The sequence below is a fragment of the Lissotriton vulgaris genome, unplaced genomic scaffold (genome assembly GCF_964263255.1).
Source record: "Lissotriton vulgaris unplaced genomic scaffold, aLisVul1.2 SCAFFOLD_2699, whole genome shotgun sequence".
NCBI lineage: Eukaryota > Metazoa > Chordata > Amphibia > Caudata > Salamandridae > Lissotriton > Lissotriton vulgaris.
In genome coordinates, this window is record NW_028245175.1 from 127419 (window position 1) to 147631 (window position 20213).

Below are 20213 nucleotides of genomic sequence, written 5' to 3' on the forward strand. Positions count from 1 at the left end.
CCTGTTGTAAACACTTAGGAAAACGGGACTGCCCGCCTTAAGGGCGGGGGCCCAGCGTCTGCATTAGGATGCGCCCACCACAGTTGGGGGCGCATCCCCCATTTTTAACATTGTGGCGGGCGGTGCTCACAGCATCGCCTGCCACAATGTTAAAAATGAATGCGTGCATTTGCATAAACAAAGTGGCAGGCACCGCGCGGTGCCTGACGCTTTGTTTATGCAAATGCTGGGGGGCACCACAGTACCCCCCCCCATGTGCATCCCCACCCCTCCTTCACTCTGGGGGCCCGCAGGGGGCCCCCAGAGTGAAGACCGCATGCCTTTGCGTCCGATTTGGCCCATCATAATATGGCTGGCGGTGTCTATTAGACACTGCCACCATATTAATCCTTTTCAGCCCCGGCCGCAAGGCGACCAGGGCGGAAAAGCGGCGGACAGTCTTTCCATCTGCAGCGGTCACCCCGCCATACTAATATGGCAGGGGGACATTTGGGAGAGGATGTCGGGCGGATTGCCCCCGCTAGGCCGGTGGTAACTACCGCCAGCCTGGCAGGGGCAATCGGTCCGACATCCTAATGGGCCCCTTAATGCCCAAAATCAAATAATTTGAAAACTACAAAAAAACTGAAATGTGCTACAAAACAAAGAGTTTCTGTTGGGCTAGGCCTGTGAAAGGGGGCCTGTTTTCACACTTGCAACGATTGTCTAGGATAGATAGGGTAGGCATGATGCAAATTGTGAAAGGGAGATGGGCACACGTTACTTCCACCCTCTGCAAGTGGGATTTCAAAAATATGGATCCATCCCACAAGGTTATGAGTTTCCCAGAAGTGTACTGAGCCCCACACCGACCGGAGCCTTGAAGCAGCAAGAGTATATTGTAGTTACCAGACAGCCCAAGAGCTCTAGAACCAGCAGAATCTACCCTCCAAGACTCTATACAAGAACAAAAAGAAGTTAGAATAGCCTATCCCTTTTCCATGTTACCCTACCCCACAGCACTGCCACCAACCCCACCCACCACCACAGCCCCTTTCCCCAAAACACGGCCATCATCCGTTCCAACAAAACACTGGCCTTTTCTGCTTGCCCTAAAGCTACTCACCCACACTGCAATCTACCATCAAATCACTACATGGCTACACTGTCTACTTCTGCCATATCACTACCCTCTATCCTGCCACCCCCACCCAAAGTGACCCCTACCCTACCATTGTCCCTATTGCCAAACACTAGCCTCTACACTCACAATTGTATCCTGAAAACACTGGACCCCCACCACCAAAACAGTAGAGAGATAAAGCTGGATGAGAAGGGGTGAGTGGGAGCCACCAAAGAAAGGCCAGAGGGCTCAATCAGTTTTTAGGTCTTGCCTGTCAATGCGCTTGCGCATTGAGCTTGCGAGAATATAGGGGCTTAACGAGAGTTTAACGAAACGGGCGATTTGATGCAGTGCCCGTGAAAAGCAAGCTCAATGCGCAAGCGCATTGACCTAAAGCGCGTGCACATGAAAGCCAGCCATCTGCCGCCAGCCATCTGCCGCCAGCAGCATCCGCTCCGCCCCCTGCTGCATCAAAGGCTTTTATTTTGCACTTGTCACGGCCGCCAGGCCGTGTTGCATTTCTCCTCCCCCCTCCCCACAGCAATGCCAAGAGCTTGTTTTTTTAACTTGTTTCTCAAGCCGCCCGGCACCCCGCGCTTCAGCAGTGCTGCTCTCCAGGACTGTCTCTCTGCCTGCCCTCTGCTCGTTATGCCTGTGTCTCTGTCTGATCTCCGTGCCCGTCTGTCTGAGTGCACTATGCTCACCAGGGCTGCCTCTCTCTGTCTGTCCTCTTCCTCTCCTCTCAGTGACCGTCTGTTTGAGTGCCTTCTGCTCTCCAGGGCTGTCTCTCTGTTTGCCCTCTGCTCTTCATGTATGGCTGTCTCTTTGTCTGTCTCCTTTCTCTCCACTCAGTGACCGCCTGTCTCAGTGCCCTCTGCTCTCCAATATCTCTGTCTGTCCTCTGATGTTCATATCTGGCTGTCTCTTTCCCTTCTCTGTCCTCTCAGTGGCCGTCTGTCTGAGTGTCCTCTGCTTTCAAGGGCTTTCTCTCTGTCTGCCATCTGCTCCTTATATCTGGCTGTCTCTCTGCCTGTCCTCTTCCTCAGTGACCGTCTGTCTGAATGCCCTCTCCTCTCCTCCAGGACTGTCTCTGTTTGCCTTATGCTCTTCATGTCTGGCTGTCACTTTGTCTGTTCTCTTTCTCTTCTCTCAGTGACCGTCTATCTGAGTGCCCCCTCCTCTCCAGGACTGTCTCTCTGTTTGCTCTCTGCTTTTCGTGCCTGGCTGTCTCATTGTCTGTCCTCTCCTCTTCTCTCAGCGGGCGTCTGCCTGCCTGTCTTCTGCTCTCACGGCCGCAAGGCCGTGTCTCGTTTCATTTTAACTTTTTTTTTAACTTGTTTCTCAAGCCGTCCGGCACCCCGCGCTTCAGCAGTGCTGCTCTCCAGGACTGTCTCTATGCCTGCCCTCTGCTCGTTATGCCTGTGTCTCTGTCTGATCTTTGTGCCCGTCTGAGTGCACTATGCTCACCAGGGCTGCCTCTCTCTGTCTGTCCTCTTCCTCTCCTCTCAGTGACTGTCTGTTTGAGTGCCTTCTGCTCTCCAGGGCTGTCTCTCTGTTTGCTCTCTGCTCTTCATGTATGGCTGTCTCTATGCCTGTCTCCTTTCCCTCCACTCAGTGACCGCCTGTCTCAGTGCCCTCTGCTCTCCAATATCTCTGTCTGTCCTCTGATGTTCATATCTGGCTGTCTCTTTCCCTTCTCTGTCCTCTCAGTGGCCGTCTGTCTGAGTGTCCTCTGCTTTCAAGGGCTTTCTCTCTGTGTGCCATCTGCTCCTCATAGCTGCCTGTCCTCTTCCTTAGTGACCGTCTGTCTGAATGCCCTCTCCTGCAGGACTGTCTCTGTTTGCCTTCTGCTCTTCATGTCTAGCTGTCACTTTGCCTGTTCTCTTTCTCTTCTCTCAGTGACCGTCTATCTGAGTGCCCCCTCCTCTCCAGGACTGTCTCTCTGTTTGCTCTCTGCTTTTCGTGCCTGGCTGTCTCATTGTCTGTCCTCTTTCTCTTCTCTCAGCAGGCGTCTGCCTGCCTGTCTTCTTCTCTCTATCGTCGCCGTCGCTTCTCTGTCTCTAAACAGCTTGACAGGGCCTACTCATTGACACTGTCCCATCATTCACCGTTCCCCAGTCTTTCGGTCGGCTCACAGTGTTTCCCCAACATGGCACTTTGACATCAGCCTTACTAGTGTGCCCCCAAGCTGCCTCTCACTTTTACCCTTTACTGTGGGCTCATTGGGAAGTGAAAATAATAAAGTCACGCCACTGCCTGTGGGTTGCTGCTCTCACATCACCTCTCCCTTTACCCCCTTCATTCACCCGTGGCCAGCCCTTCATGCTTCCCCAAACATGTACCTCCCTGCATCTCTGAAGCTTCCCCAGTATGCGCTCGGCCTCAGGCATTCAAACTTGAAGGTTCCCAAGCGCGCGCTCAGCCACACTTCTCCTCCCCCCTAATTCACCCCTGCTGTTGTTGCCCACGGCTGTATTTCACTTTAGCTCTAGCTCATTATGCCGAGAGCTTAACTTCAAAGGGGTCTCAGGATGGCTTCTTGCAGTAAAAGCAAGCCGACCTTTCTTTGAAGAGGGTAGACTGCGCTGCCTGTGCAGAGCAGTTGAAGCCCTTTCGTTAATAACTCGAAACAGCAGGCATCGATTTGTGATAGTCCTCTCGACCCAGATGACTAGTAAAACACTCGAAAGTTCTCGCCCAGCCAAAAAGCTCCTCCCTTCTCCCCCTCTCTCCCCCATGCCCAGTGCACGTAATTTAATACTACTCCGGAGGTGGCCAAACCTTCAGTGACACGTGGCAGCCCCCCTCTCTTTGCTGTCACGTTTGTGTTAGAAGGGGCCTCTGCTCTCTCTTCCACGAGTCTACGATACGATTTCTCCGCCTCTCTGCTCCGTTACTGAAGTTACTTTCCAGGCCTCAGTGCCGTGACGGTCAATGTCTTAGAACCGTCTAGCTCTGGGGCACACTCTGCTCTGCTTGTGATCTTCAGCACACACCACTCTGCTCTCCGTCTCCTCTGCGATGCTCTCACATTCCATTTCATGGGCCACCCCTTCTTGTTCGTGCCTTCTGCTCCTCTGATTGTACTCGTTTTTTTTCTTGCCTTCTGCTCCCCTGATTGTACTCGTTTTTTGTGCCTTCTGCTCCCGATTGCACTAATTTTCTTGAATTCGGCTCCCCCACTCCATCCATCCATCCATCCATCCCCCCCACTCCATCCATCCATCCATCCCCCACTCCATCATTCCATCCATCCCCCACTCATCCATCCTTCCTCCCACTCCATACATCCCACTCCATCCATCCATCCATCCCACTCCATCCATCTATCCATCCATCCCACTCCATCCATCCATCCATCCATCCCACTCCATCCATCCACCCACCACTCCATCCATCCATCCATCCATCCATCCATCCCCCCACTCCATCCATCCATCTCCCCACTCCATCCGTCCCCCACTCCATCCATCCATCTCCCCACTCCATCCATCCATCCATCCCCCCACTCCATCCATCCATCCATCCCACTCCATCCCACTCCATCCATCCATCCATCCCCCCACTCCATCCATCCATCCATCCATCCATCCATCCATCCCCCACTCCATCCATCCATCCATCCCCCACTCCATCCATCCACCCCCACTCCATCCATCCATCAATCCATCCCACTCCATCCATCCATCCATCCCACTCCATCCATCCATCCATCCCACTCCATCCATCCATCCATCCATCCATCCATCCATCCATCCATCCATCCACCCACCCCACTCCATCCATCCATCCCCCCCATCCAATCCATCCATCCATCCACCCACTCCATCCATCCATCCATCTCACTCCATCCATCTATCCATTCCCCCACTCCATCCATCCATCCATCCCACTCCATCCATCCATCCATCCCCCCCACTCCATCCATCCATCTCACTCCATCCATCCATCCCCCCCCCACTCCATCCATCCATCCATCCATCCATCCATCCCCCCACTCCATCCATCCATCCCCCCACTCCATCCATCCATCCATCCCCTGATTCCATCCATCCCTCCCCGCCCCACACTCCATCCCTCCCCCGCCCCACACTCCAATCCCTCACCCGCCCCACATTCCATCCCTCCCCCGCCCCACACTCCATCCCTCCTCCGCCCCACACTCCATCCTTCCCCCGCCCCACACTCCATCCCTCCCCCGGCCCACACTCCATCCCTCCCCTGGCCCACACTCCATCCCTCGCCCAAACTCCATCCCTCGCCCTCTTGCCCTGCCTCTATCTCTCACCCTGCCTCTATCTCTCGCCCTCCCTCTATCTATCCTTCGCCCTCCCTCTATCTATCTATCCTCCTCACTATCCATCGCATCACCACAGCATCACTCAGGGGCACCACAACATCACTAAGCGCTACAACAGCATCACTGAACGCCACAGCATCACTCGTCGCCGCCACAACATCATTTAGAGCCACCACAGTATCAATCTGTGCAACCATTCAACAACAACTGATTCAAATATGTTCTCTCAATGTTTCAAACTTTATTACAAATGTCACAAAAAAAGTTAATATTTCACTTCTGTTCTTGTATTTTCATCACAATAAAATACACTAAACATAATCTTCCAAAAAGTTATTTGCAAAAGTTTAAGCTATTGCCATTATAAATTACAATAACTTTTATTTAAGTATTAAATATTGGACAAAATACAACCCATTGTTATTTTTAATATTAATACATCTAAGTCATGTAAATACAACACATATTGCATTACAAATGCTATAGGTGTCACGTTTGCAAAAGTTAACACTATTGGCATTGTAAATGACAAAGTTATTAATTTTGTTATTTTCAAACAAAAACATAAAAAAATGTGTCATTTACAATACTAATACCTCTAACTTTACTAATGCGAGCCCTATTGCATTGCAAACGTATTATTTATAACATTTTAAAAAAAATTGTGATTTGTCAAATCAATACATGTAAGACAGGGGAAAACTAAACATGTACCTTTACTAATGCTATAGATGTAACATTTGCTAAATTTATAACTATTGGCATTTAAAATAACAAAATTAATACTTTTATAATTTGCAAAACATAAACAAAAATTAAAAAATATTTACATTTACCACACCAAAAGCTCAAACTTTTCTATTGCGAGACCTATTGCATTTCCAATGCTTGTTTTTCAAGCAGTGGACAGGGCACTGGCACGTTTGGTGGGCCCCTTTAGAAAAATATTGGCCCACTGGGCCCGGTGTTCCACTGCATTTAAATCTTGCCTTGTCCCCGGTCCCACCACATCCCCCATGGGAGCTGGGCCCCTGCATTAATATACTGCCCCCTTTTAGGGGCCAATATAACAAAACAACCGCCATGACTGAGAATTTCACTTGGCCAAATGAATAATTCAAATAAATAGCTGTTTTGAATAAAGCAAAAACAACTTGCTTAGAACATAGCGACATACACATTTTTAATACTTATTTTTGGTTTTCTTCACCTTTTTAGGACACTTATTTTTTAGTGCATGGAAATACAAAGTATTTTTTATGTACACAATGTATACAACATTTACAATAATGAAAACTAATAACATTTACACACTACAAACATACTTGGCCTAGCAATCATACATAGCTCATTCAAACACAATAACAAAAAACGGGTGAATAAGAAAGATGAGTAGGTCCCCAAATCTGGTCTGTTGTTAAGAACTACTGGAGAAAATCCGTTTGCGTTTTGCCAATATTTAAAGTCTTTTCAAACGCCACTCAACAAGAGAATTAACTTCTCTAACTTGTTATGGGACCGTTGTAGAAAGTTAGAGTTAAGCCAGATGCGGGACCAAGCTGGTCGACGCGTTTCGAACCCCTGACAGTTGTGGGGTTCTCCTCAGGACCAAAACAAGGCCTGTAACAACAGGAAAGACACTATTTTAGAAATATTGAAAAAGAGACTAGCTCCCTGTGTCTGTCATAACCAATAGCCTAATCATACCTTGATATCTTGACCCGTGGTCTGAATTGTCAAAGACTAGTATTTCCAATAGAAGTGCGCGGGCTGTGGAAGAAGCAAAATAAAAAAGCGCATTGCATTTAGACACCATTCATTCTCAGGAAATCAGTCTAACTAAGCGTGTGCGAAGGATGTTTACCTGCTAGGAATCGGGCGTCCCACTCGCCATTGTTGTGATACAGGCCTTGTTTTTGTCCTGAGGAGAACCCCACAACTGTCAGGGGTTCGAAACGCGTCGACCAGCTTGGTCCCGCATCTGGCTTAACTCTAACTTTCTACAACGGTCCCATAACAAGTTAGAGAAGTTAATTCTCTTGTTGAGTGGCGTTTGAAAAGACTTTAGATTTGGGGACCTACTCATCTTTCTTATTCACCCGTTTTTTGTTATTGTGTTTGAATGAGCTATGTATGATTGCTAGGCCAAGTATGTTTGTAGTGTGTAAATGTTATTAGTTTTCATTATTGTAAATGTTGTATACATTGTGTACATAAAAAATACTTTGTATTTCCATGCACTAAAAAATAAGTGTCCTAAAAAGGTGAAGAAAACCAAAAATAAGTATTAAAAATTTGTATGTCGCTATGTTCTAAGCAAGTTGTTTTTGCTTTATTCAAAACAGCTATTTATTTGAATTATTCATTTGGCCAAGTGAAATTCTCAGTCATGGCGGTTGTTTTGTTATATTAGTTCAAGTTGACTCAGCCGTGCTGAGTAAGGAGTCAAGGCCCTCTTTTGTTGTTTTGACTTTAGAGCGGGCAATTGCTTGCGAGGTCCTGTTGTGCAGGCGATTGGCTGCCTCAGGGTATTAGTTGGTTCTATACAAACTTTCTTAGCCCACTGTGTGTGGTTTCCACTCTTTGTTTGATTCCTTTTCTCACGATTTTTTTGATTTGTTTCACTTTATGCTTGTTTTGTGTGTTTTTATATGTGATGGCTGAAAAAGACACTCTAGCTTATAGCGAGGAGCATATACAAAATTTGATAAGAGACCCCCCCCCCCCCCGTGTTTGCTTCGGCTGCCCTTAGCCTTACAGCCAACACCCAGAACGAGTCAGACAAATTAATCTGGCTACGCAAAAAACAAATTTGGACGGACCTCCATGGTCACTTCCTACTACAGCATTTACGATCAGGAACTATCCCGGCAGGACTTCAAATTCGCAACATCCCTGTCGTTTTCACTGAAGATCCCGACTACAAAAAAGGTTTTAGTGGAATTGAAACGAAATGTAGTCGGGACCTCATGCTCCTTACTATTGAGACCGCGCATAGAATATCTCTTAAGGAATTAGAGGAAATAGCAACACTACAAAGGGAAATTGAGAACAACCAATTGATCACGGACTCTAAAGCACTGCTGGACAAAATTGACAAAGAAATCTTGGAATTTAAGGATTTCACGGTAACTCAAAAAAACAATATATTCGAGCTAGACAAAAAGAATTTTTCACTTGAGTCGACCTACCCTTATTTGAATAAGGACTTTTATACACGCTCTGACTCACGCCGTTTCCTACAAGACAATCAAGGACGTTCACGCCGAAAATTTGTGACATTCTCAGATACCACTTCATCCTCAGAAAGCGACTCGGACAACACTAGTAGGCCCTTTCAGAATAGAAAAGGGAATCCGCCGGAACATCAGCAGCAACAACAACAAAATCAAACGCCTTTTTTAGGGCGAGGCCTACAGAGAGACAGAGGCCAAATTCGTTTTCCCCAGCCATGGGAGATGAGAACACGTCGACAATATTACAGGAGCTAAATAAATCACCGATCTACAATTTATCTGACAGGATCCTTACATCAGCGGAAACAGCAATTTTGACTAAAGGGCTTAATTTCGTGCCATCTAGACCGACCGACTTTGTTAGGATGAAACTTGAGACTTTAGAATTCTGTCGCAAGATTCGGCTTAAAACATTCTTTCAAGAATCTGATGTAGATCAACATGAGTAGGTCACTGGCCTCAAGAGAAAGTCATCCTTTTGCCCCAAAAGGCCTAAAATTCCTAAGGAGGTGATAATATTTGAGCGTACCGTATTATCCGGAATTTCATCAATTGAAAAAAAGAAAAATTTTGTGAAATACAACTTACCTAAAGCTGAAAAAGAGGCTTTAGCAACTATAAAAAATGACAATACAGTGGTGGTGAAGCAGGCCGACAAAGGCGGAGCTATCGTGATCTAGGACATTGCCAAATATAAAACAAGAGGTCCATCGACAACTTAATGATAATAACTGCTACAGGCGCATTGGAAAGGACCCTACCATTGAAATAAAAAATCAAATGTTTGAAGTGATCCATAAAGGCTATGAGCAAGGCTATGTTGGGCCCAAAGAGTTAGCCTTTCTACAAAACAAAAATCCCAGAACACCAGTATTTTACGTGCTTCCTAAAATGCACAAAGACGAAATAAACCCACCAGGCCGCCCTATAATTTCTGGCTGTGAGTCACTTTTCGAACCAGTGGCCAAATACATTGATTTCTTTTTAAAACCATTCATTGATTCCATCCCAGCCCATTTAAAAGACACTACCGCCTTTTTGAACAGAATAGCCACCATTCACTTTGATAGTGAGAGACAGCTTCTTGTGACACTAGACGTGGTGTCACTTTATACTCAAATTCCGCAAGAACAGGCACTTGAAACATTGTCAGTCTTTTTGGAGAACAGGGAAAGACCAGTTAGAGTACCTACTGACTTCATTTTAGATCTGGCGCGCTTTGCATTACAGAAAAACTTTTTCACTTTCGACACTGAGTTCTTTTACCAAATAAAGGGGGTGGCGATGGGTTGTCCCTTCGCCCCTGAACTAGCAGTGATGTTTATGGGACTATTTGAAGAGAAATTTGTTTACAACAATAACCCTTACAGTAACTGCATTTCCAACTACATGCGTTACATAGACGATATTTTCTTTACCTGGACAGGAGGATATGAAGAACTAAACCAATTTGTTGGCTGGCTTGGCACAAGAACTGCCGATATTAAGTTCACAGTTACGGCATCTAATGAATCAATTACATTCTTGGACGTGAAAGTTGAAACCCATGAAGGAAGCCTAAGTACCACCTTGTTCCGAAAGCCATCAGACAGGAACAAAGTTTTACACTTCACCAGTAACCACCCACGCAGCCTAAGACAAAACTTACCATTCGGACAATTTCTCCGAATCCGACGAAATTGTTCAGGAAAAGAAGAATACTTCAAACATGCTGGCATTTTAAAGGATCGTCTTATTCAAAGAGGTTACCCCAAAAAACTGCTTAAAAACTCCCTCAAAAGGGCATGGTGGACCCCACGAGAGACCTTACTTGAAAAGAAAATCAAACCCGATCTGAGAAGACTGGTGTGTGTCACTACCTTCTGCCCAGCAGCAAATCAACATAAAAAACTTATAATGTCAAATTGGCATCTATTGAAAGATCTCCACGAGGACTTCACCACCCCCCCACTATTTGCGTACAAAAAGGAGAAAAGTGTGGCCAACCATATAGTTAGAGCTGCCCTCCCAACTGTCAAAACTCCAACTTTGAGAAGCTTATTCGGACTACCTCCTATTCAAAAACATCACAAGTGTGGCACTTGTACCTGTTGTGATGAGACTATAGAAGACTCAATTTTCACATATGATAACATCCATTGGAAGCATGAAACTTTTACGAACTGCAAAACCAAAAATGTGGTTTACGCCATGGTCTGTCCTTGGCCATTGGTTTACATTGGGAAAACCACACAAGAAGTCAGAAACCGTATCACGCAAAATAAGTCTCGCATTCGCAGAAAAGTTGATAATGCACCACTTGTAAACCACTGGAATAATCTCAAACATGAACAGACCGATCTGAAATGGACAGTCCTCTCCAAGGTGGAAATGGATCCACGTGGCGGTGACCTTGATGCCAAGCTATGCCAGCGCGAAGGGCTGTTAATAATGAAATTTAATACAGCATTGAGGGGCCTGAACGAGATCTATGAAATATATAAACCTAACAGTTAAAACCCCCAACTTCTCTGCCTTTGAACCGCCAGCACCTTTGAATCCCAACTGAACTGCACCTTGATATTTCAAGTCCTTCTCCTTCATTTTACCCCAGGCTCCAGTCAACACGCAGACTAAACCACATTTCCCAGAATCCCTCACTTCAACTACATATCCCAGCACTGCTAATGTCGGTTTTCCAACCAGGAAGTCACAGTAGCGGCAGATCAGCGAGTGAAGGTGATTCATCCCGCACGCTCGTTCTAAGTGCCAGAGCTGCCTCTAATCGGTATGTTAACTTTGATCCGGTGACCGCGATGTTCCCACAGCGGTTTAACATGCAACAGGCTGACTCATTTCCTCTCCGCTTTGCTTACAGCCAAAACCCCTCAGCAACGAGGAAGGCTTTCACAACAATGGCGAGTGGGACGCCCGATTCCTAGCAGGTAAACATCCTTCGCACACGCTTAGTTAGACTGATTGCCTGAGAATGAATGGTGTCTAAATGCAATGCGCTTTTTTATTTTGCTTCTTCCTCAGCCCGCACACTTCTATTGGAAATACTAGTCTTTGACAATTCGGACCACGGGTCAAGATATCAAGGTATGATTAGGCTATTGGTTATGACAGACACAGGGGGCTAGTCTCTTTTTCAATATTTCTAAAATAGTGTCTTTCCTGTTGTTACAGCACTTGTTTTGGTCCTGAGGAGAACCCCACAACTGTCAGGGGTTCGAAACGCGTCAACCAGCTTGGTCCCGCATCTGGCTTAACTCTAACTTTCTACAGCGGTCCCATAACAAGTTAGAGAAGTTAATTCTCTTGTTGAGTGGCATTTGAAAAGACTTTAAATATTGGCAAAACGCAAACGGATTTTCTCCAGTAGTTCTTAACAACAGACCAGATTTGGGGACCTACTCATCTTTCTTATTCACCCGTTTTTTGTTATTGTGTTTGAATGAGCTATGTATGATTGCTAGGCCAAGTATGTTTGTAGTGTGTAAATGTTATTCGTTTTCATTATTGTAAATGTTGTATATATTGTGTACATAAAAAATACTTTGTATTTCCATGCACTAAAAAAAAAGTGTCCTAAAAAGGTGAAGAAAACCAAAAATAAGAATTAAAAATTTGTATGTCGCTATGTTCTAAGCAAGTTGTTTTTGCTTTATTCAAAACAGCTATTTATTTGAATTATTCATTTGGCCAAGTGAAATTCACAGTCATGGCGGTTGTTTTGTTATATTAGTTCAAGTTGACTCAGCCGTGCTGAGTAAGGAGTCAAGGCCCTCTTTTGTTGTTTTGCCCTTTCAGGGGCCATCATCCTGGTTTGCCCATGCCCGCTTTGATTTCCTTGCCTAGGGCATCCAGAGCCCTTGGCGAGGATAAGGAAGAACGGGCAAGCTGTAGAGTGGAGGAGACAGGTGCACACTGCTGCAGCATGCCAGTATAACATACATGATATTCTTTTTGATGCCCGTTCTCCGACGTACAGTCTGTTCTCTCCTCTGGCTGGAGAAGAGTCCATGCTGCAGCCAGGAAGGTCCTACTGTCTGGTGGTGGAGTCCGAAGCCCTCCAGATGAATGCAAATCAGCAAGCAGGCCAGTGAGGAGTAAATAAACAAAGAACACATCACTTGCCTGCTGCTGAGACTACTCCTTTTATTAGCCCATTGGCGAGCGCTGGATCAATGCAAGAACGAGGTTGCATTCACTGGAATTTTTATGAAAAATGCAGACTTGTTACAAAACTGCCGATTTTTTGTTTTGCACATCACTAAATCCTGGAGGGTCTGAATGACAATGCTCCCAAATATAATCATGCCCTGTGGGACACAGTGGCCCAAACTCTGCCGGCGAACACAAGCTATTCAGGATAGATGTGTTGCAGCAAAGTTTGTACGATGTTGTGACTTGGACATAGCCTATTGCTTGGGTTAGGCGATTGGTAGTGTAGAACTACAGTGCATTGCCAAGAATAAGTCTATTTGGTTCTCCAAAGATAACCGAGCATCGTTAATGGACAAGGTATTCGATGGCTCTCACCTTTTAAGCAAGAAAGCGGACTAGGCCCCAGACAGATTCCTTTGGTCTGTCTGCCTCCGCCCCGCAACTTCATCACAAATCTCGTCCACTTTTGTCTACAGTAGGGTTTTTCAACACTGCCAGCGCCAGACCCTGCTGCAAACCCAGCAGATCTCCCAGTTCTTTCATGGCCATGGCACACAAAGGCAACGTCCAGGACATCATGCCACTGCGTGACCTGCCTCTACAACTGGTGCAGCTGCAAAACCTCTTTGTGCCCTGCTAGACACTGACTCACTCTATTAAAGGCAGTATCCAACATATTCTCCAGTGAATTAGATTATGCAAGTGGCAGACCCCTCTCCCTATTCCATCCAGACTTAACAGTGGCGACGGACGTACCACGTCTGGGATGGGAAGGCCATATGGGAGACAGAGATTAGGATACCCTCATCACCAGCAGAGACCCAACTCCACATCAAGCTCTTGGAGTTGCGAGCATTTCACTTGGCGGTGAAGGTCTTCCTGCCCACCATCACAGGAGGGCGGGTGCAGCTTCTCGCAGACAAGGCAGTCAATGACAGTGGTCTCATCAGGAAATGTGACACAAACGTGTTTGACATCGAGCCGAGGATTCACTGGCTCCCAGGTACGCCGCCCCGAGATACAGAACAATCCTTACTGGATTGTATTGAATATAGTGTGAGAAGCATATGGGAGAGACGGTGATCTACCATCCTGATGAGTCCACAGTAATTAACTTGAATGGTTGAAACATTGACTAAACAGGGACTATTTCATATAAATTATGTCCTCTAAGAATCGCCTTTGCTTAACTTGTATTGTACAAAAGCAATTTACAGCCCTGTTTTTGTGAACAAAATGTGGATCGGACGGTTTTATCATCATATCACTTTCATCTTGAGCACTGCACAGTCATCACTCAACAATTTATATATACCCTTGCTGCTGAGAATACAAGTAGAATTTTTGGAAATGAAAAGACCTCATCTGAATTCTAATCATGATAAAAATGGTGAATTAATATCTGCCCAGGGCCTGCATATGTGATACAGACCTGTGAGATAATGAACTCATAGACCTCTGTAGTTGTTCGCAGTGCGCATGGGAAGTGCTTCTATGCATCTACGCTTGTCACTTCTGGAGCAGAATGACGTTGACACTGAGCTGCGGGATGTCTCCTACTGCGTGCAGCAGAACTGCTTTAAAGTTTGAGGATCCAGTCTGGCACGTGGGGAATATTCACATGGTAAGGAATCTGCAGGTAAAAGAGTATCCACCAGAAAGAGCGTTTTCGAAGGTAAGTAACTGGTTTGTTATGTTTTTCTGCTGTCGTATATTATCTCATTCTGGGTGGTGAACTCTGCTGTCGGAGTTTTCCGTACTCCGCGGATTTCGCATAGTTCCTAAAAACTCTGCTCCAAGGAGCGTAGCGAGGTTTTTTTCTACGCTCGCGCTCTTCAACGTCATGTGCCGGAGCGGGGAAAATCCACCTCCTAATGAGATTTTTCCTTGCTCGCGCTCGCCATAGTCTAATTGGCGAGCAAAATCAACCTCCTTGGGCGATTTCTCAAAGCGGGTCGTCGGATTTCTCAATGCGAGTGGTCGCGGCAGGTCACAACCACTCGCGTTGAGAAAACTTCCTTTGCATTGACAAAGCTGCCGCTCAAGTAGAAGCAGCTGCACCCTCTTGCACTGCACATGGTGCCTTTCGCGATTATTTTTACAGGGCGGGACAAACACCAGGATATCAAAATCACCACAAACGGCATGACCCTTACGCACTCCGCTGCTCGCGGAACTCCGCGTAGACCGCCAGAGTTTTTTTGTCACTGTGCGGAGGAGTTCTTCATTGAGGAACTCCGCATATGCTTAATTGTATCATGAAAATATAGATATCAGTCATATTATAAGAAACAAGGGTGAATAGAAACCTTTTGGGTGGAGTAAAATTTAAGACATTATTATTGTGATTTTTTGGGCAATTAGTTGATTTTTGCAAGCACTAACACTTCTCTGTGTAAAGTAAAGACCTTGAGAGTTTTGTAACTTTCAGATACTCAAATTGTGGATTCTGTTGCAATTAAAAATATTTCCAGGCCTGACATTTCTTTGGAGGTTGCATATGGGCAGCCTAAGTTATCCTGCAAGAGTTTCTTGATGAATCCTATCGCAACTACAATATGTGCTCTCTCATGTAAAGTCAGGTTGTTAGAAGCTTTTCTGCAACTCAAGATACGCCTTACTTTTCACCTCATGTGGATGCATTTTTCATGTTTAGTGAGATCTCCTTTTTCAGTAAAACGTTTCTGGCTTTCCCCTCCTGTATAAGGCTTTAGTCCAGTGTGAATTCTCATGTGAAATTACATTGTATTCAAGACTAAACCTTATCTGACATTCAGAACACACCAAAGGCTTTATTCCCCCGTGTGAGTTCGCTCATGTCAAGTGAAAAGTAATTTGTAACCAAAACTTTGCTTGCATTTCGAGCACTCATAAGGTTTTTCCCCAGAGTGGGATCTCTCATGAAGCATAACACTGTCTTTCAGATTCAAGCTTTTATGGCATAAGGATTTTCTCCAGTGTGGAGTTTCTCATGGTGAGATAGCGTTTTTCTCTGCAGCTCTTCTGGCATTCAGAGCACTCATAAGGTTTTCATCAGTATGGAGTCGCTTATGGTTAGTGAGGCTGTGCCTATCAAATAGGAATTTCAGGCATTCACAGCGTTGGTAATGTTTTTCCCCTGTGTGCGTCTGCTCATGTAGAGTGAGATTGAGTTTAAAATTGATGCTTTTCTGGCATTTGGAGAACAGAATTATTTTTGATGGTGTGTTTTCTTATGGCGCTTGTAACCATCTCTACCTCTGAATCTTTTCTGACATTTAGAGCACTGATACATTTTTTTCTCCAGTGTGGATTCTCACATGCTCAGTGAGATTGCATTTTTGGCTGAAACATTTTTGGCATTCGGAGCACTGATAAGGTTTTTCCCCAGTGTGGATTCTTATATGCTTAGTGAGACTGCTTTTTGCACGGAAACATTTTTGGCATTCGGAGCATTGAAAAGGTTTTTCCCCAGTGTGGGTTCTTATATGATGAGTGAGACTCTTTTTGGAAATGAAAGATTTCTGGCATTCGGAGCACTGATAAGGTTTTTCCCCAGTGTGGGTTCTTATATGCTGAGTGAGACTGATTTTTTGACTGAAACATTTGTGGCATTCAGAGCACTGAAAAGGTTTTTCCCCAGTGTGGGTTCTTATATGATGATTGAGACTGTTTTTTTGACTGAAACATTTGTGGCATTCAGAGCACTGAAAAGGGTTTTCCCCAGTGTGGGTTCTTATATGCTGAGTGAGACTGCTTTTTTCACTGAAACATTTTTCGCATTCAGTGCACTGATAAAGTTTAAACCAAGTGTGGGTCCTTGTATGTTTAGCGAGTCTCATTTTGTCAATGAAACATCTCTGGCATTCGGAGCACTGATAAGGTTTTTCCCCACTGTGGGTTCTTATATGCAGTGTGAGACTCCTTTTTTCACTGAAACACTTCTGGCATTCAGAGCACTGATAAGGTTTTTCCCCAGTGTGGGTTTTTGTATGTCGAGAAAGACTTCTTTTGCCACTGAAACATTTCTGGCATTCAGAGCACCGATGAGGGTTTTCCCCAGTGTGGGTTCTTATATGCTGCGTGAGATGGAATTTTTCACTGAAACATTTCTGGCATTCAGAGCACAGATAAGGTTTTTCCCCAGTGTGGGTTTTTATGTGCTTAGTGAGACTGCTTTTTTCACGGAAACATTTCTGGCATTCAGAGCACTGATAAGGTTTTTCCCCAGTGTGGGTGCTTGTATGCCGAGTGAGATAGATTTTTTCACTGAAACATTTGTGGCATTCAGTGCACTGATAAGGTTTTTCCCCAGTGTGGGTTACTGTATGTCGAGAAAGACTTTGTTTGTCTCTGAAACATTTCTGGCATTCAGAGCACTGATAAGGTTTTTCCCCAGTGTGGGTTATTGCATGTCGAGAAAGACTTTCTTTGTTACCAAACCTTTCCTGGCATTCAGAGCACTGATAAGGTTTTTCCCCAGTGTGGATTCTTGTATGTACAGTGAGTTTGCCTTTGCAACTGAAACATTTCTGGCATTCAGAGCACTGAAAAGGTTTATCCCCAGTGTGGGTTCTTCTATGCTGAGTGAGACTGGATTTTTGACTGAAACATTTCTGGCATTCAGAGCACTGGTAAGGTTTATCCCCAGTGTGGGTTTTTATATGCTTAGTAAGATTGGTTTTGTAAATGAAAGATTTCTGGCATTCAGAGCACTGGTAAGGTTTTTCGCCAGAGTGGGTTATTACATGTCGAGAAAGACTTTGTTTGTTACAAAACCTTTCCTGGCATTCAGAGCACTGATAAGGGTTTTCCCCAGAATGTATTCTCATATGTTCAGTGAAATAAGATTTACGGTTGAAACTTTTTTGGCATTCAGCGCACTGGTAAGGTTTTTCCACAGAGTGGGTTAATTCATGTAGATATAGACTCGCTTTGATACTAAACCTTTTCTGGCACTCAGAGCACTGATAAGGTTTTTCCCCAGTGTGGATTCTCATATGCTCAGTGAGATAAGATTTGCGCCTGAAACTTTTTTTGCATACTTTGCACGGAGAGTGGTTTACCCCAGTGTGGATTCTCATATGCTCAGTGAGATAAGATTTACGCCTGAAACTTTTTTGGCATACTTTGCACTGAAAGTGGTTTTCCCCAGTGTGCATTCTGTCAAATTCTGAGAGATAAGATTTATGGCTGTATCTTTTTTGTCACAAGTAACTTTTTTCCCCAACTTCAGTTATTTTGCCTCGATTGAGGCGGGTTTGAACACTGAATTTGTTCTCACAGTCCGTGTTTTATAAGGTGTATTCCTAGAGTTAATATCTCTACATTTAGTTTTCTCTTGCTTATATGCCACAGTAAGAGTGAACCTGATTTTAGAGTCGGGCTTGTTTAGATAATGCTCAGCATTTATCTCTAAAATAAATTGTGTGTAATCTTCTTAACACTTGAATTGAGCAAAACATGTCTGGAAGCAGGACTGTAACACCTGTTGAAATTGTTCTAGCAGATAATAGTCTTTAGGTAATAGCCTCTCCGGCAGCAACTTAAATTGTGACTGAAGTTTTTCTCCAATCTATTTGTATAGGTTCTTAGCAATGCAGTAATAAGGTGTTGGTTTGATATTTAATGATTAAACTGATAAGTACCTTTTTGCACTGGTGTAATGGCAGTGACTGAGGGCGTTAGAACATGCACAGTAATATTGTGGCTCATCAGTCGCAGAACAACAGTTCCTTTTACCCGTTCTGTGTTTGGTGTAAGGTTAAGGATTGTAGTTCTGAAGACGAGGATTTATTTACATTAGCTAGCGCAACGGTGCTCATCTAATTCATTTTTATATTTAACAGTTTTACATATCACTCCTGCACAACAGATAATGTTGAGGCGATTTACATAGAATTACAGAACAGTACACAATAAAAAGGAAACAATATGAGATGGTCATGAACACAATAAAGTGGTGAATGTTTAAGGTTGTCCCAAGAGTGAGCAGTGTGGGTCTTGGTGTTCTATCCAGAGGCAGATAGTCTCAAACCCCTGCGTAACTGGTTAAAAATGGTTGTTGAACAAAGGTGATTTTCCAATCTTTAGCTTGTTAACGTGTCAGCTTCAGAGTCTTCTTTCAGCGACTTTTCTTTGATGGTATGCAGAAGATACCTTTTGTTATAACTTTCTTTTATGCAGTGTGTGCTTCCTCTCTGGAATTACATGATGCTTTAGATGAACCTTATTCTGTTATGCTGATGCAATTTGTCTTTCTGATAATATTTCAGATGAGGATGCTGAAGTGGTCTTTCTACATTATTTCTGATGCCTTGTGCACAGATATGGCTTTGCTCTGGGTTAATGAAATGCAAAATTAGAGACTTCACTTACAGGTATAGTACTTTCCCTGCCACACCTAGATTTTTCGAAATTGTTTAAACGGAGAATGCTGGATGTCCTTCAGTTTTTCAAAATAATCCTTCTTATGGCACTGACATTCAGTTGCTTAGTGCTAAATCTTGCTTTCTTCGTCCGTAATTTCAATCACCTATAGTATTAAAATTAATTAGTTAATACATGTACATTTCCAAAAATATAATTTACAAGCCAAATCAATGCAGAATTTTGAAAATGTTGTGCTGTTTTTCAGACAGAGCAGAGTGTAGAATGGTAGCCTGAGAGTACTTGGATGTAGGAGTGAGGATTTGTAGAATTTTCAACATTTTATTAAGCTCACAAAGGATACATGTACCCTATGGAGTTGTAACATAGAATCCCAAAGGCAGATATTAAAGTCATATGGACTGGCACCAAACAGATATATAAAAATATATACTATTAATTAATTTGTAATGTAGATTTCTGGGATGGGAATTACTAGTCCATGGACAACAGGTGTTTTCCCCTGCCCGGAGTTACCACCTACTTGTATCTGGTTTCCTGACTTTTGAGTTTTGGCCTCTGCCTCAAGCAAATCCATTGTGTGCTGCGAGGACTATGCCTAGACCAATCCCTCAACTATGGTCCAGAGTATGAATCAAGGGCAATGAAATTAAGGCGTACTTTCATGTGTTCATTTTATTCCACCTGATTATCAGTGGTTAGGTTTTTCTGCACCTGGACTTACTGGGTGCAGAAAAACCAGGACTCAATTTTTTCCAGACAGAAAAATTAGACTGCAAAGACGCATAAGACTCTGGGTGCAGCAGAAGCAGCCAATATAAGCTCAAATACATTTACATTTACACATACAATTCTTCCCTCTGTTGGTGTTCAAAGTCGTTATCGGCCTGTGATTCGGCATTGAGTGCAGAGCGTATCGATTAGAGCAGAGGGGCCGAGCCGAGGAGGAGTTGACGAGCAAGCGGAGTGCAGCCTGGGATGACTGCCCGGGTTTGTTATGTGACCAGTTCCTGCTCCCGAAGGTTTCTCCCGCTTCACCCGAGTCCTGTTATACGGG

At 44.5% G+C, this 20213-nt stretch overlaps 1 long non-coding RNA gene across 1 annotated transcript in view; it reads right to left on the reverse strand.

Annotated features, from left to right (window-relative positions):
- Positions 1–18364: 18364 nt before the first annotated feature.
- Positions 18365–20213, reverse strand: part of LOC147666506 (uncharacterized) — a 93897-nt gene continuing 92048 nt past the window's right edge. The window contains exon 5 of the long non-coding RNA XR_015304760.1: positions 18365–19301. This is a non-coding gene — a long non-coding RNA (uncharacterized LOC147666506). The remainder of the gene's footprint in view (positions 19302–20213) is intronic.